The 25,898-nt window shown below is 38.7% G+C and overlaps 1 long non-coding RNA gene across 2 annotated transcripts; it reads right to left on the bottom strand.

Moving 5' to 3' along the window:
• Positions 1-263: 263 nt before the first annotated feature.
• LOC134761572 (uncharacterized) lies at positions 264-14,917 on the bottom strand. Of its 2 annotated transcripts, XR_010140378.1 has the most exons (4): positions 14,737-14,917; positions 4,867-4,998; positions 2,637-2,712; positions 264-1,917 (listed from the first exon to the last, which is right to left on the bottom strand). It is a non-coding gene; the product is annotated as an uncharacterized LOC134761572 (long non-coding RNA). The 2 variants fall into 2 exon arrangements; XR_010140377.1 differs by having other exon boundaries at positions 264-2,712.
• Between the last annotated feature and the right edge of the window lie 10,981 nt (positions 14,918-25,898).

Below are 25,898 nucleotides of genomic sequence, written 5' to 3' on the forward strand. Positions count from 1 at the left end.
GGATGAATAAGAAACACACATTACTTACAAGTAATATATAGTCTAATAAGGGGGACATATATATAAATCAATAGCATAATGGACATGAAATAGAGGCAAGTATTATACAATAAGCTGTGTATATTAGGCCATAGGCTAAGCTACCGTGAAAAAAAAAGGACCCTCAAATACTTGGGAAATTGCTTTTGGGAAAAGACAAAAAAAAAAAAAAAGGCTTGTGGAAAAGGGTGAAAAGTGGACGTGAGAGTAAGGAGAGTAAGCCATTTTTAAAATAAATTTTTATTTTAACTTCAATTGTCATATAGTAAGTGTACATATTCATGGGATAAAAATGAAAGGTTTTGACACATGTGTGCATTGTATAATGATGAAATCAGAGTAATTAGCAAATCCTTCATTTCAAACATTTATCATTTCTTTGCGGTAAAGCATTCAAAATCCTGTCTTCTAGTTAGTTTGAAATATACAATGCATTATTGTTAGCCACAGTCGCCCTGCTGTGCGATGGAACACCAGAACTGACTCCTCCCATCTAACTGCGACTTTGTGCCTGTTGATCAACCTCTCCCCATAGCCATTTCCTCTTACGCAAGAAACATGGAAATTATACACATTACTTCTCAAAATACATTGGCAAGCCACTTCTAGTTGCAGGGTAGACTTGGAAAATGAAGTCTAGCTGGGTGACCCTGTGCCTCCACATTATTCTGGAGGAAGGGGACCATGGAGCTAGGGTCCCCACTCTGGGAGGCAGGTGGAGAGGCAGCTCGCTGTGCTACTCTGATATTTTTAGCTCCATGGGGGAAAAAGAACTGCTAGACAGAGCTCTGTCAACACAGATCTGACAATCTCATTCAGAAACAAGTTACAGAGACCCCAAGTGATTAATAAACAAGATTATTCTATAGAACATCTTATGGTGACATAATCAATATGATTTCAACACTCAGCTAATAAATGCTACGAAATACAATTTATGTAAGATGCTGATTGACATGTCAGGTTTTAAATACAAAAGGAACAAGGGAGGGAGACATGAATATAGATGGGTGTTATCAGAGAATGATACTTAGATACATTTCATATTGTGTCATGTACGCTAATACCTACTTTTTGGGACATTTCTTCATGGTTTAGTTTTTAATGTAGATTCAAGAGTTTTATATATTCAAACTCTTCATGAAAAAAATTCAGCTCTGGTTATGTATATCCACAATGATAGGAATTGAATTTTTTTTTTGGTACACTTGTGAATATATTTTTTCTTATGGCAAAAGTTTTCCAGAAAGGAAAAGTTATCTGTGTTACTGTCCCTGATAATCGATGCTGTGTAATAAATCATTCTCAGCAGTGGCAGTTTGGACACTGATGGACAGTTGGTGACTGGTAATTTGTAGAGTATGTTTAGTGGGACGGCAGGCAACGGGGAGAAGTGGTATTTGGTTCCTCAGTCCCAGATTTGGGTCAATGTTCTCATAATGCTGGTGAGCAAGGAGGCTAATTCTTCAGGAATTTTAAAAGGTTTCTTTTAGTGAAGAACATTTCCCAGGTGTCTAATGAAAAATTATAAATGACCAGGTATAATTTTGCCAAGCTTTCCAACACAGCTTTCCTTTAGGGTGAGAAACAATCCTTTGATTTTCTTGAAGTAGAAGTCTCTTCTCGAGCTAACAGTAAAACAAAACCTTTTCAGACAGATTTTGTATTTTGCCATCAAATGTGCAATTTTTGAAGATAGGGGACTTGAGAATCAGGTAAACTTCGTTCTGAAAACCAGGCTTAATTTTATGACTGTGATTAGAAAGTTGAAAAAAAAATCACGTTCTTACAAATGGAAAACAAAAGTCAGAGTTCAAACTGTTTATCCTGTTTCTGTAAGCTTTTGTTCCAGAAGCCCAAGGATTATTTGAGGAGAACCTGGAAAATTAACTCAAATAGAGGAAAAAAATGGCTTTTATGCAAAATGCAGCAAAAGCAGACAGCCTTGGAGAACTGAAGCTTAAATAGTGTAAGAGTCTGAGTACTAGTCTTCAGATACTTAAAACAGCATTTGATAGACAATTTAGATATTTAAGGAAACATTTAATCAGCTTGGCATCAGCATTAGTGGCTTCAATTTTTGGCTGAGCCTGACTTTGCCATATGATCCTTGACAAATTTGCCTAAAATGGGTGATATTAACTTCTTTAGGGAAAGGCTCCGTATTGGGATTTTTTTGAGGCCTATGATTTATGGGGTCAAGCTATAAAACAGGAGGAAACACATGCTCATTTGTATAATTTTTACATATATTTGGTCCATAATTGTACAGCTAGGCAATTCATTCATTATCTGTTTGAGGGTAAAAGTTTGATTATTTTAATGTTACTAGTTCTGGTTTTTTCTCTTCTCGCATGTTCCCAGTGACTCCTTTCTGATAACCCAGCTTATCATCATAGAATGCATGTAATGCTGAGAATAAGACACAGGGTCTTGGAAAATGAATGACAGCAATGGTGCTCCGATGGCAGTTTTTTCCGACTTTGAATGGTTTATGAAATCACTGTTGATAAAAGTGAACACCTTCTACTGAAGGGAGAAATTTAGGGGGGAAAAACCCAAATAGAAAGAGTTAATATCCAAACCTGGAGACTTACCTGGTAAGGTTCACTTAACTGGTAAAATGTGATCCAATTTAAACAAAGTATTTTTAGTTTTCTCAGAACAAACATCCTACATAAACACAAAAAATGATATGAGACATAGATATAACTTGGTTCACAATATTTTCCAAAACTATAATGTACCAGCCAGTTGGTACTGCACACCAGGAGAGAAGATCATTATTAATGTGCTAATAGCAGCATTTTATTTTGAAACCCACTCTGCATGGTTACAGGGCTCAAAACAACATATTCTAACAGGAAGATACATTACCGAAATATTTTAATGAGAATATTTAATATGCATTGAGAGGTCTGCATTTTCTTGCAGAGACCTTGTAGGTAGCTCTTTGAGATTTCTGTCTCTATGCATTTAAGTGAAGGAGTTGGTTGGGTATTTTAGTTGGCAAATTTTGCAGACATGTAGCTTTGGTAGTGGAGAGGTAATAGTACCATGCCCTGTGTGCTGGTGAGGCAGCCCCACAGCAACAGTGGCTTTTAGCAGCTACCAGATTTGCTAAAAGCAGCCATGTCCAATTAGCAGTAAGTGCCACGCACCTGCAGTTACTAGGCATTGAACCTCTTTTGAGGCTGAATCTTAATGTAGCCTTTTAAAAAAACAGCAAAAATCTTACTCATACTCTGAGATAATAAAGAAAAATTAGCAATGGCAAAATGGACGCACTCTGAAATGTATTATTAATAATGATTTAGAATATGGGGGAAATGTAGAGTCAATGACACATTTAAACTGCATTATTTTTAAATACTGTTTTATCAGTTTACTTCCTAGTTTTGAATCCAATTTTCATATCTATATTGCAACTGCTTTTTTTTTTTTTAAGAAATCTATAATATTGCTGCAGGCTCCCTATGTATGTTTCCATAATTTTCTGCAAAATGTTTTCACCAGAATAAAAAAAAATTATAGTTCAAAATTGCAAAACTGTAGAAAAAATATGCTCTTTGACTTCTTTTCAATGTGTCAAATTCACCACAATGGAAAGGGCTACACTGTAGAATTAAAACTTTATTTTCAACAGATAGTACTTATTTTAACATGTGTTCAGCATTTAAAAATATTTAATATTCTTTTCTAAAAATGCTTACATTCAGAAACTATTTATGAGGGTTCTGAGCAGTATGATGTTTCTTTCTCTGATTTACTGCTTTTTCTCTTTTAGAGGATATTGTAGGAGAAAAACATTTGTTAAGCAATTTCCGGAACTACTAGGTTCTAATAAGACCAATAGACTAATAATTCATTTCACTGCAACTGGAGTGTGTACTTTTCCTTTATTCTCAGTCATAATTTTTAAAAAGAGCCAAGAACACCAAATCATCAATTGTAATGTTGAACATGTAGTAACTTTTATTTGCTGATCATACTCTGAGATTCACCATAACGAATAAATCATAAGTATTAAAATTTCAGCTTTTTAACATACCCACTACACTGCTAGCATAGTAACACAGTCACCAACTACACAACTTCTTCAACTGTTGATATGATTTAAAGCTAGGATTATGGTATCCTGCCAAAAAGATCCTACAAACTGTCACTATTTTGGTTTGTCCTGCCAGCCATTGAGAAGTAGACAATTTCTATATACACAAACCAGTTTGGAAAATTTATGCAAATAGGAAGTTATTCTAAAAATGGGTTATTTGGTTGCATTTTTTTTTTTTTTTTTTTTTTGAGACAAGGTCTCACTCTTGCCCAAGCTGGAGTGCAGTGGTGTGATCTTGGCTCACTGCAACCTCCACCTCCCTGGTTCAAGCAATTCTCCTGCCTCAATCTCCTGAGTAGCTGGGAGTACAGGTGCATGCCACCACTGCCGGCTAATTTTTGTATTTTTAGTAGAGGCAAGGTTTCACCGTGTTGACCAGGGTGGTCTCAAACTCCTGGCCTCAAGTGATCCGCCCACCTTGGCCTCCCAAAGTGCTGGGATTACAGGCATGAGCCACCGTGCCCAGCCTGATTGTGTTTTAATGTATTGGCTCCCAACCAGTAGCAACAGTTTGGGTGCACAGATATTGCCGTAGTGTTTCTATTCAACGTGTTAAATTATTTAGGTAAAAGTTCGGCTCAACTTTGTTGACATGGAATTTCTATATCCTCCAGTTTCTGGTTTAACTGGTTTATGTGGAAATGAATGGAAACACATGGTTAAATCCCCCAGCCTCCAGCTTCTCTCTTCCTCTTACCTATCTTTGTACTTACCCACTTTTCCTCTTGTGGGCCTGTTCCTAGAATCCATTATGTTCTGTGGGTGACATCACCTGCTACTGTGAGAAGAAGTAGAATTTTATGGTGCCCAAGATAAAATTGACTATGATGATGCAGAATGAGGACCTGGAGAGGAGTCAGAGATTGCAGGGGATAAAAAGAGAGAAATCAGAGATGCTCCCACAAACAGAGAAAACCTTCAGAAGCGGCAGGAAGGAGAGAGTAAATGGAGAACAAAAACTCAAGTTAAAATAGTCAATGGAAATCAACACTTTTGAATTCCAGTTATAATTTGGAAAAGAAACAAAATTTTATTTTAAATTAAGAAAAGAGTCACTTATAATTTCCTGAAGTCTAGAAAAGTGAAAAATAGTTAAACCTCCTGTTGTTAGCTAAGAAGTGTCTATTATTATAAGTTTGTCGCTGGAGAGAACATAAAAATCTCTGTCTATTGCTTTTTTTTTTTTTTTTGCATAAGGGATAGATAAAAGAGTGTTTATTTTATTTAGCCTTTGGCCTGTAAAGTAAGATTTATGAAACAAAGGACAACCAGAAATGATAAGGTTTTTTTCTTAATTTCTAATTATTTAGCTAAACCTTGATTGATTTCTCTCAGGCTAGTGCCCATATTACAGTAGCAGTCAGCCTTCATTTATCTTACCTGGGACCATTGCTAAATCCGATGTCACTTTTCAGTTTTTATATTATGTGACCATTTAGCCGCATTTCACCTAGTTGATCATTCCCTCCATCTTGAGACCTCCCTCGACCCGGCTTCCAACGTACTTTGCCCTCCTGGTTTTTCTTTCTTTGTTGGCTCACTTTCTCAGTCTCCTCTGCTGGTTGCTCCATTTTTCCACAATCTCTTAAAACTGGAGCTCCTCAGATTCAGTCCTTGGACTTCTCTCTTTTCTCAGATTGACATCTGGAGTCATAGCTTCAAACACCACCTATCACTCCCTTTCTCCTTGAACTCTAGACGTGTCCATCCAACTGCTACTTGACATCTCCACTGGGATTTCTAAGAACTTTGCCAAACTTAACATGTCTAAAACCAAATTCTGGGCTGGGGGTGGTGGCTCATGCCTGTAATCCCAGCACTTTAGGAGGCTGAGGCGGGCAGACTACTTGAGCCCAGGAGTTCAAGACCAGTCTGGCCAGTATAGAAACCCTGTCTCTACAAAAAATACAAAACTTAGCTGGACGTGATGGTGCATGCCTGTAGTCCCAGTTACTGGGGAGGCTGAGGTGGCAGGATTGCTTGAGCTTGAGAAGTTGATTCTGCAGTGAGCTATGATTACACCACTATGTTCCAGCCTGGGCAACAGAGTGAGACCCTGTCTCAAAAAAAAAAAAAAAAACAAAAACAAAAACCAAAAAAAAAAAAAAAAAGCAAAACACAAAAAACAGATTCCAAATCTCCCCTTTAAACCTCCTCTTCTTACAATGAGTCCTATCTTGATTTATGGCAGATCCTTCCTTCCAGTTCTCAAGCCAAACACCATGGGGTCATTCTTGACTCCTCTCTCCCATGGGCTCATCTAAACATCAGAGTATCCTGTTGGCTATCTGGAATTTAACCACTTCCTATCACTGCCATCACTACCCACCTGCTCCTGTTATCACCAGAGTTCTTAGTTATCACCAGAGTTCCCTGGAGTGTTGGAGCCGCCGCAGAGCTGGTTTCCCTGCTCCTGCCTTTCCTGCCCATGCCCAGTCAGCTGTGTCCTTTAAAAATGGAAATCAGGTTACCTCATGACTCTTTTCTTTCTTTTCTTTTCTTTCTTTCTTTTTTTTTTTTTTTTAACAGAGTCTTGCTCTGTCATCCAGCCTAGAGAACAGTGGCATGATCTCTGTTCACTGCAACTTCCGCCTCCTGGGTTCAAGTGATTCTCCTGTCTCAGTCTCTTGAGTAGCTGGGATTATAGGTGCCAGCCACCATGCCCAGCTAATTTTTGTATTTTTAGTAGCGAAGGAGTTTTGCCATGTTGGTCAGGCTGGTCTTGAACTCCTGACCTCAGGTGATCTGCCCGCTTCAGCCTCCCAAAGTGCTGGGATTACAGGCGTGAGCCACCACGCCCAGCCATGACTCTTTTCAAAAACTCCCCGTCTTCTCCACTTCCTTTCAGTGACAGCCAGATCTGCATGGCCCCCTGCTGACCTTCTGATGTCATGTTCTTTGCTACCCCTTGAGTGCATTGAACATGCCTCTGACCCAGAACTTTTCTGTTTGCTATTTCCGCAAGTGCATATCTTGTTCCTTCATTTTCTTCAGGTGATTATTAAAATTTCACTTCTGTGAGTCCTTCCCTGGCCCCCATATTTAAAACTGCATCTTCCTCCATCTTCTTTCCCTCCTCCCCGTGTACATTTTACTCCCTTACTAAATTTTTTTTCCTATCTCACTTTCTTTTTGTTTTGAGAGTCTCACTCTGTCACTTAGGCTGGAGTGCAGTGGCACAATCTTGGCTCACTGCAACCTCCGCCTCCCGGGTTCAAGCAATTATCCTGCCTCGGCCTCCTGAGTAGCTGGGATTACAGGCACACACCACCATGCCTGGCTAATTTTTGTATTTTTAGTAGTGACGGGGTTTCACCATGTTGGTCGGGCTGGTCTCCAGCTCCTGACCTCGGCTTCCCAAAGTGCTGGTATTACTTTCTAACCTCCTGTGTGTGCTACCTAGTTATTTGTCTGTCTCTCTACACTAGAATATAAGCTCTATGAGGGTAGACTTCTTTGTTTTGTCCAATGCTGTATTTCCAATATTTATAACAGTACTGGCCCGTAGGTACTGTCAATTAATGGTTTTTGAATAAATTGACAGTAACAAATTATAACTGGTGAAAATAAATTAAATGGGCTGGGTGTGGTGGCTCACACCTGTAATCCCAGCACTTTGGGAGGCCAAGGTGGGCAGATCACTTGAGGTCAGGAGTTCGAAACCTGCCTGGCCAACATGGCGAAACCCCGTCTCCATTAAAAATACAAAAATTAGCTGGGTGTGGTGGCGCATGCCTGTAATCCCAGCTACTCGGGAGGCTAAGGCACAAGAATCGCTTGAACCCTGGAGGCAAAGATTGCAGTGAGCCGGCATTGTGCCACTGCACTCCAGCCTGGGCGACAGAGCGAGACTCTGTCTCAAAATAAATAAATAAAATAAAAATAAAAAAGAAAATAAATGATCTCACAGGATATCATTTCTTGATTGGAGGAGGAGAGAAAAATGTGTATGTGTGAGGGTACAGAGGGACTTCCTTTGCATTAGTGAGGGTTCACATCAGAACTGTCTAACCTCCCTACTCGGTGGGTCCTGTTACCTCTCTCCTGAATCCAATAATACTCTGGTGCACACCTTTTACTGGTACTGAGGTTATTTTAACGTTCCATTAAAAAAAAAAAGAAAACATTTAAAACACAAAAACAAGGCTGTACTACTTTAACTCTGACCTTAGAAGACTCTCAGTTTTATAACTGTTTAGAGAAAATGTGGAAATGTTTGCTGGCCCCAATCTTTTTATTACTCATCTCTATAAAGAGGCTTTTAAGGACATATTAAAAAGTTTCCATCTCTCTTGTCTCTTGCCTTTCTTCTCATCTTCCTTTCTTGTACCCCAAGTGGCTGAAAGCAAGACCCTGAGAGTCTGGAAGAAATATATTCTGGTCAGAGCAGACTGAGCTGGAGCTGGCCTAGAACCTTGGATCCTGACCTCAGAATTGCTGCTCAAATTACTGCTCTCTGAAAGAGTGAGCTCATGCATGTTTATTATTACTGTGAACAAATTTAGCTGTTGTTTCACCCAAACATTGAAGTTCTCACTTGGACCCCTTTGCCTGTTTGTGCTTTTGCAAATGTGTTTTCTCATGTGCTACTAGAACCAAGATGAAAGCTTCAGTTCTCAGAACAGGTGCCACGACCGAGGAGACAAAACAAGAGCTATAGAGGGGTGTGGTGTGTGAAACTGAGAAAGCAGGTAGTTTTTCAGAAAAACTGAGAGCCAGGAATGACTTCATCCATTTCCTGTAATAAGGCAATGGTCTGACCTTGAGGAACCTATCAGAGTGTGCTTCTAAACAGAGGCCATTTCGAGGCTGAATGTACGGGAGTATTTACCTTTGACTGTTTTCTGAAGCAAGGTATTTTATAAACTGTAAAGTGGCTTATACAATTTTAGGAATGTAAAGTTTTGCAAAGTCTCCAAAATCCCTGGGAGTTTTGAATGTGCAGGCCATATGAATTCTTTGTAGTTTCATGGTCTTGCTGTTCAGCATTCTTTAGAGTAACCTGCGTGGTAGAAATTTAGTAGGAATTTGGGTAGTTATGGGCTGGTTTGTTTGTTTTCCCAAATAGAGGTAGCAAAATGGATGCTAAGAAGCAAATTACTTTTTACTATTTTAGATGCCTCTAGGGACATCCTGTCATAATGCAACTTAAAATATACTTGTCTCCTCAGTTCCTTTTTATATATTTATTTAACAGTCTTCAACCAATTTGTTCTTCATTAGCTGTTCTACAATACTTTAAGAGAAGTCATGATAATGATGCATTTAGGATCAGAAAAATACAGCATGTGTGAGTTCCTGGGGACTTTAGAGAATATCTAGCCCAGTCTTTCATTTTATAGAAGAGGAAGGCCAGGGATGGTGGCTCATGCCTGTAATCCCAGCACTTTGGGAGGCCAAAGCGGGCGGATCACCTGAGGTCAGGAGTTCGCGACCAGCCCGGCCAACATGGTGAAACTGCATCTCTGCTAAAACTACAAAAATTAGCCAGGTCTGGTGGTGGGTGCCTGTAATCCAAACTACTCAGGAGGCTGAGGCAGGAGAATTGCTTGAACCAGGCAGAGGTTGCAGTGAGCCAAGATCATGCCACTGCACTCCAGCCTGGGCAACAGAGTGAGACTCTGTCTCAAATTAAAAAAAAAAAGGAGAGGAAGCTGGGGGCGAAGACGGGCAGTGACTCACCCAGGGTCTCACACTGATTTGCTGGCAGAGTTAAGCATGAAAAGGTGCCTCTCCTAGTCTCTTTCCAGTGTTCTTGTCATCACAATGAGTTAAAATAAAAATTACTAGCAACTTGGGAGTAATAACAATAAACTTCTCAAAATCTACTACATGGTCTAGAAAACCAAACATAAGGCCGGACGCAGTGGCTCACGCCTGTAATCCTAGCACTTTGGGAGGCCAAGGCAGGCGGATCAGGAGGTCAAGAGATCAAGACCATCCTGGCCAACGTGGTGAAACTCCATCTCTACTAAAAACACAAAAATTAGCTGGGTGTGGTGGTACGTGCCTGTAGTCCCAGCTACTCAAGAGGCTGAGGCAGGAGAATTGCTTGAACACAGGAGGCAGAGGTTGCAGTGAGCCGAGATCATGCCACTGCACTCCAGCATGGCGACTGGACTCCATCTCAAAAAAAAAAAAAAAAAAAAAGAAAAAAGAAAATCAAACATAAAACCAGAATATTCTTGTGAGTTCCATTACATAGGACAATATGGTCCTGCTGGTCTATTAAAATTATGCTTATAAATTAGAGGCTCTTTACTGTATTTAAGGTGTTCAAATAATTGAAGGTAGGTTAATATCTCCTTAGCCTTCCCCAGCATGCCCTGCAGCTTTGAAGCTGCAGAACACCAGTTGGTGGCTGATATTTAGGTAATGGAAATCTTGGACACATTTTCATTTTTGATAAAATGACATGGCACTATGGTTACATTTTACAAATATTTTTGCGGATGTATATCAGGTGGCATACCCAAGAAGGAACGGACCTTCCTCAGGGGTCCTTCTTAGGAAAGTACAGCTTTGCTTCTCTGATCATCAGAATTGGATCCTTCAGGTATTAGATTGGCACAAAAGTAACTGCAGTTTTTGCCATTCAAAGTAATGGCACCTGAAAGGGTTGGTAAAATTCAGAATATTATAAAATCAGTAAAAGCTCAATCAAATTTGTCTAAATCTATCCTACAGATAGTCTATGCATAGTTTATTAAACACCTTAACTGAACACACATGCATATGTGTGAGTAAGCTGACATCAGGGATCACCTTATCATGGAAAATCTAGGGAAGGTTGGCTCAATCTTCAATTTGTGAAGACCAATTCCCCTACCGTGTCCGTATATACATATTCCCAGGAGACTTGTTTCTTCAGGGCTCTCTTTGGCTCTCAGCTCTTCCTTTCTGAATTAGTAACTGGTGGGTCACTTTAACCTCCCTTGGGTCACAATCGTGTTCCACACTGGGTGGGTCCAGAGGTAGAACTCATTGCCTTTCTTTGAATCCCACACAAGACCACCCAACAAGTCATTGTAGTTGGTGGAAAACTCCATTGAAGAAAGGGTCTATATTGTAACAAACAAGCATCTAGAAATAGAATATTAAATATCCCTCCTCTTAAAAATCCATTGTCCAATTCAGATTTCAGCATAATGTACTCTCCTGTCTTCTTTTCTCTGTATTTCCATCTTGAGAGCCATCCTATTATCTGTGTCCTTTCTTTGTTGTCTTATGAAGAATATTTTGGCTTATCCTTTGTTTTGTTCTCTCCTTCCTGGACCTATTATGCTAAATGTGGAATTTGCAGATAGGCTTCTTTGCACTCCCCAGCCTGCTCCCTTAATGCTCTCTGGTGAGACGCTTCTTTGAGTCCTCCGAGGCAAGTTGCTGCCCCCCAGCACCTGCTCTTCCCCATCGCAACCCATGACAGTAAACGCACTGCACATACTTATCCCACAGACTGCTGTGAGAACTAGACGGAGGCTACGTGTGAAGCTGCAAGCTCTTGGTAAAGTGCTAGAGAAATTGGTAGACACTGTTACTATGATAAGATGTTCAGAAAATAATGGATCGATTAAAGTTTCACTTATCTATTAAAAGATATAAAACTCTATGATTGAGACCTTTATGGAATATTGGAAAATATTTATGTATGCTTATTAGCATACTGATATGTTTCAGTACACATTTCATGGATTTATGGTTAAGGATGTTACTTTCAAGAAGGTAACTATACATCACTCTCTACTAGCATGCTGTTTTCTTCCTGAGAAATAGTGGCTGGGCAAAGGGTATGAGAACATTTCTTAATATCTCATCCAATACCATTTTCCCACTACTAATTATTTAACGTGTGGAAATGTAGGTCAAAGCATTAAAAAAAAAAAAAACTAGAACAGCAATACCTTGGTGGTTTTCAGGTGTTTATTTAAAATATTTATGTTTTAGCCTTATTTTTTAATACTTCTTTTTCATATATATTAAATATTTAACTAAAGACAATAATAATCATTCTCATGGAATACTTTAAAATAGCAGAAACAATCGTGAATAGAAATGAAGATTTAGGCTTATATTACCCTAGGCTCCGTCATTCTTATTCCTAACCATTTGCATAGGAAATTTAGATTCACCCACTTCTCTTTCTTAGAATAAGATTCACAGGTTTTTGGCCATATTCCCATTGCATTCCTGACTGAGGAGGTGTTCAAATCCCTGCTTTTCTACTCCTCAGCCCTGTGACCCTGAGCAATTTCTGTGGCTCGGTTTCCTCTTCTGTAAAATAGGATAATAATAGAACATATCCCTTTAACGTTGCAGTGATCACACGAATGAGTCGATGCAAAACAGTACGTCTAGAAGAGTAGGCCCTCAATAAATGCTAGCTATCATTATCATTTCATAGCCAGCCCCACCATGGATGGGTCATGTGACCTGAAGCAAATTTAAATTCTCTGGATTTCAGTTATCTCTCATTGAAGGAATTAGGCTCCATCAGTGGTTCTCAAACTCAAGTGAGTATCAGAATCACGGGGAGGGTGTGTTATGACACTGAAGGCTGGGCCCCACCCTCAGAATTTCTTATTCAGTAGATCCAGGAGGGAGTGCAATAATTTGTATTTCTAAAAAGCTCCCAAGTGAAGTTGATGGCTGATCTGGAGACACATCTTGAAATTCTTCTGCTTACTCTAAACAAAACAGTGCTTCTTTATCTTGAGTGCACATCAGAACCCTCTGGGGAGGTTAAAAGTCTCAATGAAATCACAACCTCTGCAGATGGTAACCAGATCTTAGTGGCTTTTAAAGTTCTCCAGGTGCTTCCATTGAGCAACTAAGGTTGACAACACTTCTAAGACCGCTTTCAGGTAAAAAAGAACTATCATTCTAACTTAAATGAAGGAGAAAATGAATTTGTTATTCTATCACCATTATCTATTCTTTCATGCATGGGCTTATCCTATGAGAAATAAACATTTACTAAGGAGTATGCATGTTTTTAGAACATCCATTGGGAAGCATGTTGTACAGCTTGTAGTAAAACAGCATGGCGCATGCTGAAACTGTTATAGACTTTGCAGGTTACTTTTTATAAATTAGTTTTGCTGGTGTGCTGTTTGATTATTGGAGAGTGGTGTGAACATGTTTCTATGCATCCCAGGGGGTTGCTGTCACCTTTAAGGGGCCTTTTTAATCTCAGCTCTTTCATTTACAAATTCTATGACCTTGGATGAGTTTCTTCACTTTTCTGTGCCACAAGTTCTCAGTAAAATGGAGATAATTATAGAACTTACTTCATAGAGCTTTGAGAATCATACAGGTAAAGTTATTTTACGTAATTAGCACTCAACAGTGACCATTAATAATCTAACGTTTTAAAATATATTAATAGGCCAGATGCAGTGGCTCACACCTGTAATCCCAGCACTTTGGGAGACTGAAGTGAGTGGATCACTTGAGGTCAGGGGTTCAAAGCCAGCCTGGCCAACATGGCGAAACTCTGTCTCTACTAAAACTGCAAAAATTAGCTGGGCATAGTGGCGTGTGTCTGTAGTCCCAGCTATTCAGGAGGCTGAGGCAGGAAAATCGCAGTGAGCCGAGATCATGCCACTGCACTCTAGCCTGGGTGACAGAGTGGGACTCCATCTCAAAAACAAACAAACAAACAAAAATTAATAGTTTAAATACTTTGAATATATCTCAATATATAAAGATGTAATTTTTATTTTAAATATATTAAAATAGATAAGTTTAAAATACATAAAGTAAATATATAAAATTAATATGTTAAATGTTTACTGAATGTTTACATTTTTCTCTGTATTGCTAAGAGCAATTTATTGCCTTATATGTTATGTAATATCTAGAAAACATACCTATGTAATTTCCAAATTATAACCACCGCGGCTCCTGGACAAGTAGGACTGTGTCTGATATTTTTTTGCATCCTCGTCACTACCTGCCACTCTGAGATCACTTGTTGTCTTTCCATATGTAATCACCTCTAGGTACACTTCTTTCATTATTTCTACGCATCCTCTCCACTTTACTGCATTCTTGTGTGCATTCTTTTCTCCCACATTGGAAAGAAATATGCATATTGAGCCATTCCAACCCCCAAAGGCAAAAATCACTAGCCAATGTAGAAAGTGAAAGCAAGGAATTTTTTGGTTATTGTTGCTGTAACTTTTTGATGTGCGTACATACGTGCATCTTTTTTTTTTCCCCTAGGGGTGGAATGGGGTGGTGTTAGTCAGGGATTACTGACAGGACGGTGTTCCCTACTGTGTTGGAGAGACTAAGACTGGGGAAAGATCTTCCAAGGCTGGGAAATGCAGACGTCCAGTCTTGGAAAACAGTTTGTCGTTGGTCGTTATGTCAGAAGAGGAATGTATTCCTGGAAGAAGGCCCACAAAATATACCCAGAGCCCAGGTGCCTTTCTAAGACGAATCAACTTTCACTCACAAGTTCAGCTAATATATGACAGAAATACAAGAATGAACAAGACTCCTGACTTGAGCTTACAGCTGATGGGAAACTTGGGGACTGGACAGAGAATTAAAATACAACGTGGTTAGGTACAACTTACCTGCGCCAGAGGTGTGATGGAAGGCCTTGGACGGGGAGTGATGCCTGGAGGATGACAGGGTGACAGGTAAGTTAGGGGGCCGGGAAGGGGAAGGGCGGCCATGTGGGTAAAGGGAAGGAGATTAAACTCAGCAGAGAAACAGGCAGTTCCCTGTTGCTGGAGCAAAGCGCAGGGGTGTGGCTCTCCTGTCTCTGGCTTTGCCGTCAACAGGCGAGATTGGCAAGTAGGGCGACCAACCGGCCTGGTTTGCTCGGGACTGGGGTTTCCTGGAAGGTGGGACTTTCAATACTAAAACTGGGACGGTCCTGGGCAAACAAATCAGGACGGTTGGCCACCCTATCTTTGTGTGGGCATCTGCCAACTGAGTCATGGGCCTGTCTGGTTTATTTATTTTTTTTCTGCCTGAGTAACAGAAGAATGTGTTAAACATATGGAGTATGAAAAAAGGAGAGGGGAGATAGGATTTTTATGTTATAGATTGGAAGAAGACACCCTTGATGAAGGACGTGTTTTTACTTTGGAGAAGGACTGCCTCAGCTGCGAAAGACCAAGGGGTGGCACCACAGGGAGAAGTCTGCACTGCGCTTGTGAGGACGGCCAGTGGGGCGCTGCTGAGCGCAGGGAGTCAGTCCTCGCAATGAAGATATAGTCTCGGGGAGATAATGCTGGAAATCGATAGAAGAAGTGAAACAGGACACAAATTTAGTGGAATTTCTTTACAATGTGTGCTCCTTGTCACCAGTTCATTAACCATGATAAAAACGGTTATGTTGTTACATTCATCAAGATCCAAATTTTCTACCATTTTAAGATGTCTATCACTCACAATGATGATCACTGAAGACTGAACGAGATAATTTCCTCTAAAAATTATGTTATATTAACCCATAATGGCATCAGTGTCTGTTACACGTTTGCTTTAATTTTGAGGTCAAATATGACATTTGTAAATATAGCACTTCATGTGATTCTGTAAGCACTAAACAGCTAAACATATTTACCTCTTTTCTTTTGAATCAATTAGAACAGTGCTGTACAATAGAAACAGTGCTGTACAATAGAAATCTGTCAGCCACACGTGTCATTTAAACTTTTCTAGTAATCACATTAAAATTGTAAAAAGAAGCCAATAAAAGTAATTTTAATAATATATTTTGTTTGACATAGCTAAATATCAATTTCAACATGTTCTAAATATAACAATTATTAATGAAACATATTACATTCTTTTGGCTTTGTACTAAACATTTGAAATGTGGTGTACATTTTTCACTTATAGCATATGCAATTCAGATGCTACATTTTTATTAGGAATATTTAATCTGTAGATAGATATCTTAAAATTTACATTTGAAAAAATAGATTCAGACACCTAAGTTGTTACAAGCATACTTAAAAGTTTTCAATGACCGAATTGAGTATCAGTTTTAAAATTTAAATCAATGAAATTAATTAAAATGAAATGAAAATTTAGAAACTATTCCTCAGTCACGCTGGCTACATTTCAAGTGCTTCATAGCCACATGTGGCTGGTGGCAGCTGTATTGGACAGCAAAGAAGTAGAATATATTTTGAATAAAAATTTTAAAGTGGACACATTGTGTTACTCTCGTTAGCCATGCTATTGCTATTTTTTTTCTATAGCTAATTACAACCTTAAGATCCAGTAGGTTCTCCACCTTTTTTTAAAGCATTAGTTCCACGTCAGCCCTGTAGATGGCAGCACTTTCTTCCTAAAACTACAAGGAGGAGGCGTTGCCTGGGCTTGTCACTCAGATTCTGGCACTTTTCATAGAAAGAGTCTGAATTATCTGGAAAATTCTTTGGTATCATAGGTCAGAATCTTTTCAGCTCTATTGTTATTCTGCACAGATGGCTGTTGATTATGAAAACAATCTCTCAGCCTCTAGTCCAGGATATTACTCATTCCTCAGTTCAAGAAACTCTAGGGTGAGAGGAGAAAGGGGTTCAATTACAGAACTGTTATCAAAGTGTGTTGGTTTATGCATATCCATGTTTTGGAAATGGTGATTCCAAGAGACTCTTAATAAAACTTTTCAAAGTAGATGAGAGACAGTTTTTCCCTCACATGCTGTGGCAATATTAATCTATGTTTTCATGTTCCACTGGACTTTGTAATTGAATTTTAAGGAATGCATACAGGGCTTCATATTTATATATAAAGTATCCATATCTAGTGTTGAAAGAAATTAACAATAAAATATGTACCTGTATAAAATTTGTGATTTTTGAAGCACCCCTCTCTTCCCCTTCGCATTGCATTTGTGGTAGGAGAACGTGAGACAAGGAACGAGGTACTAAGGACAAAGAAGGAGCGATTCAGAGGTGGATTTCCTGAGGACCAACATACATTTTTGCATAGCTCGTGAGGACTCTCTGATGCTAAACTCCAATAAATGGTGGTTTGGTGTTTTGATTGCTTTTGATTGACATTTAAAAATTACAGGAGACTGAGGTGGGAGGATTGCTTGAGCCTGGGAGGCGGAGGTTGCAGTGAGCCAAGATTGCACCACTGCACTCCAAGCTGGGAGATAGAGTGAGACCCCGTTTCAAAACAAACAAAAAAATAAAAAATAAAAAAGACCAAATAAAAATCACATGCCTCTCTTTTTCACTCAATCTGTTTTCCAAATAAAATATCTAGATTCTATTTGAATTTTAATAATGATTTTGCTTAGTTTTATAGCTTGAGTACTATAGCAAGTATAATGTCTAAAATGCTGTGATTTTGACTTAAGAAAAAGTTTACAGTTTTCTTAATATACTCTTTAGTTCTTTTAAACTCTAATACATGAAATGGATTGCTAATGAGGGTAGGAAGGGGGAAAGACTGGGGAGAAAGAGAGCTAACTTATCTAGCGATAGATACATGTCAGAAGCTGTAGTAGGTTCTTTTGCATGTGTTTACTTACATTACCTTCTGTAATCTGCACTGCAATTTTTTCATAGACAAGGAAACTTAGACTTAGAGGAGTACAATACCTGTCATCTTGTAAATGACAGATATAGTTGAGAAAATCTACCGAAATGGTTTAGCTTCTTATCTTTCCAGACAACATATAAGGACTTATTCTATATGAAGACATCTGAGAAATGAAAATATGGTTTCAGGTTCATAGAATCTTTTACACCACATATTTCTGGTTCTCTTTCTTCTATTCAGACCATTCTTTCATCTGCTTCTTTTGTCTTCTTTTCCAAAATGTAGCAATTGCCCCAAATTCAGTACTTGTCTCCCTTCTTAACAATCACATCCAATCCCATGGCCTCAGCCATCTTCCCGTGCATGTAATTTCCACATTTACAACTTTATTCTCTTGATTACTCAGGATAAGATAATTGCAGAACAAATAACAGCTATATCTCAGCTTAAGAGAGTAAAAGTTTATTTTTCTCTCATGCAAATTCTATTGCAGATATTCCCCACCTCCTTCCCTAGGTGGTCCTCAAAGTGCAGTGACTCAGGGAACTCCTCTTTCCATCTTAACCTATTTTAGGTCTTAGACCCCTTTAGCAGTCTGGTGAAGCCAATAAATCTCCTCTCAGGACAGTTTCTAAATGTGATAAAAGAAAAAAAAAAGATATAGTGACAGATCTAATAATTAAAATTCAAAGTTAATTTCAAATTAGTGATAGGTAAATATATTTCAAGATGTCTGCACTGAATACAATGTGATATGTAATATATATGATTTATCTTGGTGACAAAGACATTGGTATTGCTAACACTATTATAGCTGCCTTCTGTACTCACAAAGGGAGATGTCAAATTCCAGTTAAAAGAAAGATTTTCTTCATCCAAGTTCATAGGACTTCCTGAATGGTACAGACACTAAGGTCTAGTGGCTCCACAACTACCAAAGCCTTCTTAGTGTTCTCTGCTGGATCTTATGTGTCCAATTGACTGACAAGCAAATAACCTGTAGAATAATAGGAGACATTTGTTGGGTGGGGAGAGCAAACCTAGAAGGGACATATACCCCTTACAATTATAGCTCTATGCGCTAGAATTAGTTATATCATCCCTCCTAGATATGAGGGGGCTAGGCACTGTACTTCAGCTGTGTGTCCAGGAAAAAGGTAAGGTATGGGGAATGTGGAGCAATAATTATTTGAAGCAAGAATCACCAGTGGATGCTAGAAATTGTGAGGGAAAACAGGACCAGAAACAGGATATTTTTAAAGTCTCCAAGTACCTCCACATAGGAAACTTATTAATTGCAAAGGGAAAATAGTAACTTTACAGAGAGGAAGAAATCTGGCAGACACTACCATATCCAAGTGATCAAAGGTGACATCAGTAGTGGGACACATTAACATCATGTGCTTCTGATATCATACACAAAGGAGAAACAACTTCATTCTTGTGATGTTCCTGCCAAAAATCCATAACCTGAAAGAGACATCACAAAATCCCCAATTGAGGGACATTCCACAAAATAGCTGGCTAGAACCCTTCAAAATTGTCAAGGTCATGAACTGTTCCAGACCAAAGGAGGCTAAAAGAGACATGATGCCTCAATGCAAGTATAATCCTGAATCGGATCTTGGGTCAGAAAATGGGCATTAGTAAGACAATTGGCAAAATTTGAATAAGGTCAATATTTGAAAATAATACCGTACCTATGTGAATTTCCTGATTTTGATCAAAGCACTGGGGTTAAGTTAAAACATAAGACCTTGTTTTTGGAAATACATGCTGATATATGCAACATATTCTCAAACATCTCAGAAAAAAAATAGATAGGTTCATAGATAGACAGACAGATGACAGGATAATAAAGCAAGTGTGATAAAATGTTAGCATTTGGGGAATATAGGTAAAAGTGTATGGGAATATTTTGTACCATTTTCTCAACCTTTCCTTTCACTCGTAAATTACTTAAAAGAAAAACAATAACCCTGGCTCTTACAAAACTAAGGAAAATGGTCCATCCTTTCCTGTGCCTTGTGTTTTCCTGTTGGTCAAAGAACCTTTGGTAGTGACAAAGTGAGTTGGTCACTGATGTTCTAGTAAATTCAGAAGATAACTTCCTGGGCTATGTGGAAAAATATAGCTCTTCATATTTTAATTCATTTTCCTGACAGCACGTTTCTGTGCTTTTATGTATGGATACTGCCTAGTAATGTGCATACCAGTCCTGCGGATCCTGGAACATTTTGTTATCTTGATATTGACTTACATATTTAGGTAGATCTGAATAGCAGGATTGTCAGTGGTTTCACTGAGACCTTATCGGGAAATCTGGACTTGGAAGTCTACTTCTGCCAGGCATCTCTCCACGCTGGCTTCTGGGCCACAGAAGAAAAGATCTAATCAAACTCATTTATTAACAAAGGCTTATAATATTGAATAGCAGCTTCCAGGAATCTAAGAAAATGTTCACTTTTATTTCTGACTAAGGAGGAACTATTATAGTCTTTTTATACCAGTTAGAAGTGATGACTTGGTATTAAACTTACTCTAATTCTCAATAGCCCTGATCTCGATTCTGACCACATGCACGCACGCCCTCCCCCAACCTCGTAAGTATGATTATGGCAAGGGGGGAAAGTTAAAGTGGAGTGAATGATGAGTCGTGGAATGACAGAGAGCATTTAGCATTTGTAATTGACAGAGTTGGTGATTGACTGAATGGACACTGAATAGGCTAAAAGTAATTGAATGTGGATGATGTAGTGAGATGGAGAACACTAGCAGGAAGATAGACTGGGCTATGCAGGGGCTAGATCATGTGTTCAGTCTGGCATATGCTAAGTTTGAGGTTTCTGTAAAATGTCCGTGTGAAGATGTCCAGTTGGGAGTTGGATATTTATTTATGTTTCCATTTCCATCAATCAATAAGCTTCAGAGGAAATAAGAGTGTAAGTTTTTTTGAACAACAGGAAAGGAGGATTGTAGTAAGATATGATGGCATAATGGTATATGGAAGAGTTTTAAATAAAAGTTAGCCAGGCATGGTGGCACGCGTCTGCAGTCCCGGCTACTTGGGAAACTGAGGCAGGAGAATCGCTTGAACCCGGGAGGTGGAGGTTGCAGTGAGCCAAGATCGCACCACTGCATTCCAGCCTGGGGGACAGAGTGAGACTCCATCTCAAAAAAAAAAAAAAAAAAAGGAACGAAGAGGGATGAGGAGAACTCAAATTATATTGGCTTGAATGGAATAGAGGAGTGGAGAGTTAGGCGTGATAGGTGAGTTAAGAAGGAAATTCTTTGCCTCAGCAACCAACTCAGATGCTTTGTGAATCTAAATTATGTGTTGCCATTCTAGTAGACCTAGACCTGGGATAATTCACTTCAACATTATGTACTCTTAATTTTTCATTTATAAATAAGAAAATATTATGCAATACTTGCCATACTTTTCTAAAAGCTGAACTCAGAATGTTAATGAAATTAAAATGGAAAAGCTATTTTGCTTAGAAGATACTTTGTTATAAACATTTCTTAAATGAAGAGGCTCTAGAAATATATATTATATAGAATTTAAAATATAGCCATCACTAATAAAGGCAGGCATAATTCCAACTATTTCATAACACATCAGTTATTAAATCTAATTGATATATAACTGTAACTAATACGTAATTTAATATAACCCTAATTCAATGTTTAACCAACTGAAGCTGGTTAAACTATGAAGAAGAATCTTAAAATTGACCACTTCTTTCCAAGTGGTAAAGGTGATATGTGATTTTGTCTATACATATAGAGCAAAGGAGAATTAAGCCAAGATTTAGAATTTTGGGCAAAAAGTGTTTATAGTATCATTAAGTGGTTACATATGTAATTTTACTGTTATAAATATGACTGAGTCTATTTTTTTTTCAAAGATTTTGTCACAATGGGAGGCACGAGAAGTTTAGACAGATGAAGACTCTTTCTAGAAATCTGTCTAATCTATCACATTAGACCTGGAGATAATTAGTTTGACAATTTCAGTTGTTTCTGAGCAAAAAAATAAGAAACTAAAAGTGTTCAGATGAGAGAGAAAAAAGTTTAAAGAGGAGAGAAAGAAGAACAAAAAGAAAAAGGAAACAGTAGAAATATGAAGAAAGCACCTAAACCAGTGAGATGCCCCAGCTATGCACCAGCAGCGTGGTGGATTACAGTAGAGTTTTCTACAGAACTATTGTAAATCACTGGAAAATAGTGTCCAACTTATTTGCTTAAAATTTTCAGTTAATGTGCTCCAGCAGCATTCCGTAGACAACGACTCTCACTCTCCCCTTATTATGGAGGCAGAGCTGTTTCTCTTTGTCCCGTTCTCCAGCCTGTGATATACTTTTTATTGCTCAAGAGCTATAGAATTGTATCCATGCCTATTGTTGTCCGCCTGATGGGAATTCATGTAATTGAAAGCGTTTATCCTCTCTTAGTAGAAAAATTGGGCACTTGGAGGCAATGAAAATCCCCCACCTTTGTCCACCGCACAGGAAATACTCTTCAGTCTGCTTTGTTCTAAAGTTTCTACTTTTTCCAGTGTAACCTGTTGAAAATTTAGTCCTGCACGAGAAATACAGCTGGAATTTCTTGTGGCAGGCTGGCCGCCGGTGTTCATGTAGTTACACCTTTTGTTGCTATTTCACCACTGATCAAAAAATAAAATTGTATTTTTTCAAAAGAAACATGGAATGACGTGAAGAAAGTCCTTAATATATCATGGAGTGAAAAAAAGCAAGTTACCATGCAAATGTCAAATAGATCCTATATTTTTAAATAAGCAACTGCATATGTATCATTTAAATATATATGTTTAGATATTTGCTAAATTATGAACCGCAGTTACCCCTGGGGAGTGAGGTTAGGAAAAGTAAAGTGAGATTTTCACTTTTTACATTATACTTTTTACTTTACCAACTTCTGTATTGTTTGAATCTTTAAAATGAGCAAGTGTTATTTTGTAATTGAAAAAACAACTGACAAATAACTATGGGGAGTAAGAAATTACTTGGAATGGAATATGTTTAAATAATTAATTTGTTGATACACTGCTTGACTATTATTTTCTTTTGCTAAATCAAAACTCCCCTGCTTTTCTCAGGAGGTTGTTTTGAAAAGAAGGGTAAATGTTTCTAATGAAATGAACAGCTCAACCTTCCCACCTCCTGCCTAAATGCCTCATTTTGGTTTTGTTACTAACAAATGCAACATGCAAGGCTTTATGGTAAAGCAAGCAATGTGGGTTTCTAACAGGGCAGTACACACCCGTAGTTGCTGGGAAACCGCTTTAGTAATGGTGGATTTATCGAATTGGAGCAGGAATGGAGATTTGGAACAACAGGAAGTGAGGTACCTGTAGGGGTCTTAATTGTCCTGGGCACTGTGACATGGCACCCAAATGTCATGCAAGAGTGGCCCTTCCAACATATGCACCAATCTGAATCTCTCCAAACTTTCTTGATTCCACCATAAAACAATGAAGAGAACAGCATTGGCAATAACTTTAGTAATAACTTTTGCATCATATTACAAAGGGTGGTGGGTGGCACTTTGTGTGGTCATGGGTGTGTCCAAAAGAAGGGGGTGGTGCCTAGACTCAGTTCTCCTTTAGATTTTAAGGCAAAATTTAGCAAACTCTATGGCAGATTCTTCAACTATTTGTCAAACAGACATTGTCTACTTTTCTGGGGATTTATGATTGAGGCCCCTTTTGAGGGGAACTTTGAGTGCAGTGAGGCCAGATAGAAGGGCCAAGAAGGAGGCAGCTGCATGCTAGCGAGCAATTCAAAGTTGGATTGTGCTGACTGGAAGATCCCGGTTAGCAAATCAACTATCACAGACTTCATATTCTTATCAGATGTGCAGCCTTTATAACATATTCGTAAATGCTAAAGGACTGCTCCACAGGGAGGTTGCAAAGAGAAAAGCTCTGGGTGGTTGTAAAATGGACAAATTGTAAAGCCTTACTAGTAGGCTTACTGTTCCCCTCAGCTCATAAAAAAGTACTCCTCTTCATTTGACTATGCCTCAAATCTACTGCTTCTTGGATTATTAAACACTCTTTCCCTCCAGGATCTTAAAATCTCTCTGTTATAAGTTGAATTGTGTCCCCCTCAAAAATGATATGTTGAGGTCTTAAACCCCAGTATCCTAGAATGTGGTCTTATTTGGAGGTGGGGTCTTTACAGGGGTAATGGAGTTAAGACAAGGCCACTAGGGTTGGCCAGTCCTTTTTATAAGGACTCCAATATGACTGGTGTCCTTATAAAAAGGGAAAATTTGGACAGAGACACACACATAGGGAGAAAGATATGTGATGATGAAAGCAGAATGGGGATGATGCTTCTATAAGCCAACGAACCCCAAAGATTGCCAGCAAACCCCCAGAAGCTACAGAGAAGCATGCAACAGGTTTTCTATCACAGCCCTCAAACAGAACCAACCCTGCCAATGCTTTGATTTTAGACTTTTAGCCCGTGGAACTGTGAGACAATACATTTTTGATGTTTAAGCCACCCACTTTGTGGTGCTTTGTTCCGGCAACCTTCGGAAATGATTACACTTTCTCATCTGTGATCACAGTGAGGCTTTGCCACAATCTTCACTCATTCCTTCTATAGGAAGCTGAAAGCCTATGGACAAGGATAATTGCCTTGGCTAACGCATATGTTTGAAGGCAGCTGCTAGCAGGCAACTGGAGACTTTACCCTGGTCCTAGTGGAGAGGAAGTCTATAGGAGGAGGCAGGGAGCCTTCCTGGCTGGCAACCCAGTGACTCAGGTTGTTTTCTTGCTCCAAGGATCTCTGTGCAAGTAGGAATCTTGGCATCTTCTCTTTTTCACTTGTTTATGAGACCCTGATTGTTGTAGAGTAAAGAGCAGAACTTAAGAATGGAATCTAATTACTTTAAAAGAATAATCTCTCATCTCCTCTGGTGGCAAAGGATTGGGATGTGGAGGTTATAGTTGGAAAACTGATCCCTAGGTCAATGTCTATCGGTGAATTTCTCTTTGAATTGTTATCAGTAATGTTATGGTGTTCGGTGGCTTTCAATGAAATAAACACACCTAACATCCTTAGTAAAGAGAAAGCTTTCTGAAATAAGAGTGAGGGACAGACTGGGACATGGTGCTTTGCATGAAATAGGTGTTCAGTAAGTATTTGTAGAGTTGGAAGAAGTTAGATTAAACAGGGCTATTGTATGGAACATTGTCATTAGGGAGTTAGAGAGGGCTTCTGGAAGGGTTTGGTTAGTTTTGACTTACCTTGCAATAAATTTGGACTATAATAACCATTTCACTAGTTTGTAAACGGTACTAGCAACCAAAGATGGGGAATGCCACTCAGTCTCACTTGTTCTACTTTCAAAAGCTTGCTTTGGTCACATTGAAAGGTTCCATTTGGTGAAGTATAGCATATCACAGAAAACAATGAAGTTTGGGAGTTGGGGAACAAATGGTTGTTTTGTGATAATGAATAACTTTGACATTTTGTTTGAAGTTAAGTTATGTTGTCTGAACTTTTCTGTCCCTGGACAAGGCATCATATGCCAAGAACAGGTAACAGTTTCTGGATCACTGGGGACTCATTAGTCATGGATGGTTAGTGGTACTACATTGTGGTCTTCCTTCAATATTGAAAGCTGTAAGCAGCTTGCGACAAATTCTTACCTTGGCGCTTGCACAGTATTGGTAGGGCTGGGTTATTATTGCTTTTGTCCACCAACTTCCTGCTGTAGAAGTCTAGGATGATCACAATAGTTAGAGATGATCAATTTAGATAGTCTATATTAAGGGAAAGTATCCTTCATCCATGGTGTTGAACATTCGTAGGATTAAAATGAAAGAAGCCAAAACCCTTCTAGATCTTTATTGGTACATCAACAGAATTAGCTGATTAGGTATGCAGAAAAAACTTGGGACTTGAAGTCATCATTAAATAAATAACTGTACATAACCATACATTAAATAACTATAACACCATTATATAAATAACTAACTATAAATAAAGAACCATACATTCAAACTGCTTTTCACTGCATTTGTCGGATTTCACTTTTAATATAATTTTAGTTGAGTTATCCCTCATCTTACCTTAAGAAGATAATGAGTTGAGGTGGATCTTGAGCCAATGTCTAGTCCAATATAGCCCTTTGACTTGGGGAAAGATCAAACTTCAAAATTTATCTGCATGACTCC

The sequence above is a fragment of the Pongo abelii genome, chromosome 5, assembly GCF_028885655.2.
Source record: "Pongo abelii isolate AG06213 chromosome 5, NHGRI_mPonAbe1-v2.0_pri, whole genome shotgun sequence".
NCBI lineage: Eukaryota > Metazoa > Chordata > Mammalia > Primates > Hominidae > Pongo > Pongo abelii.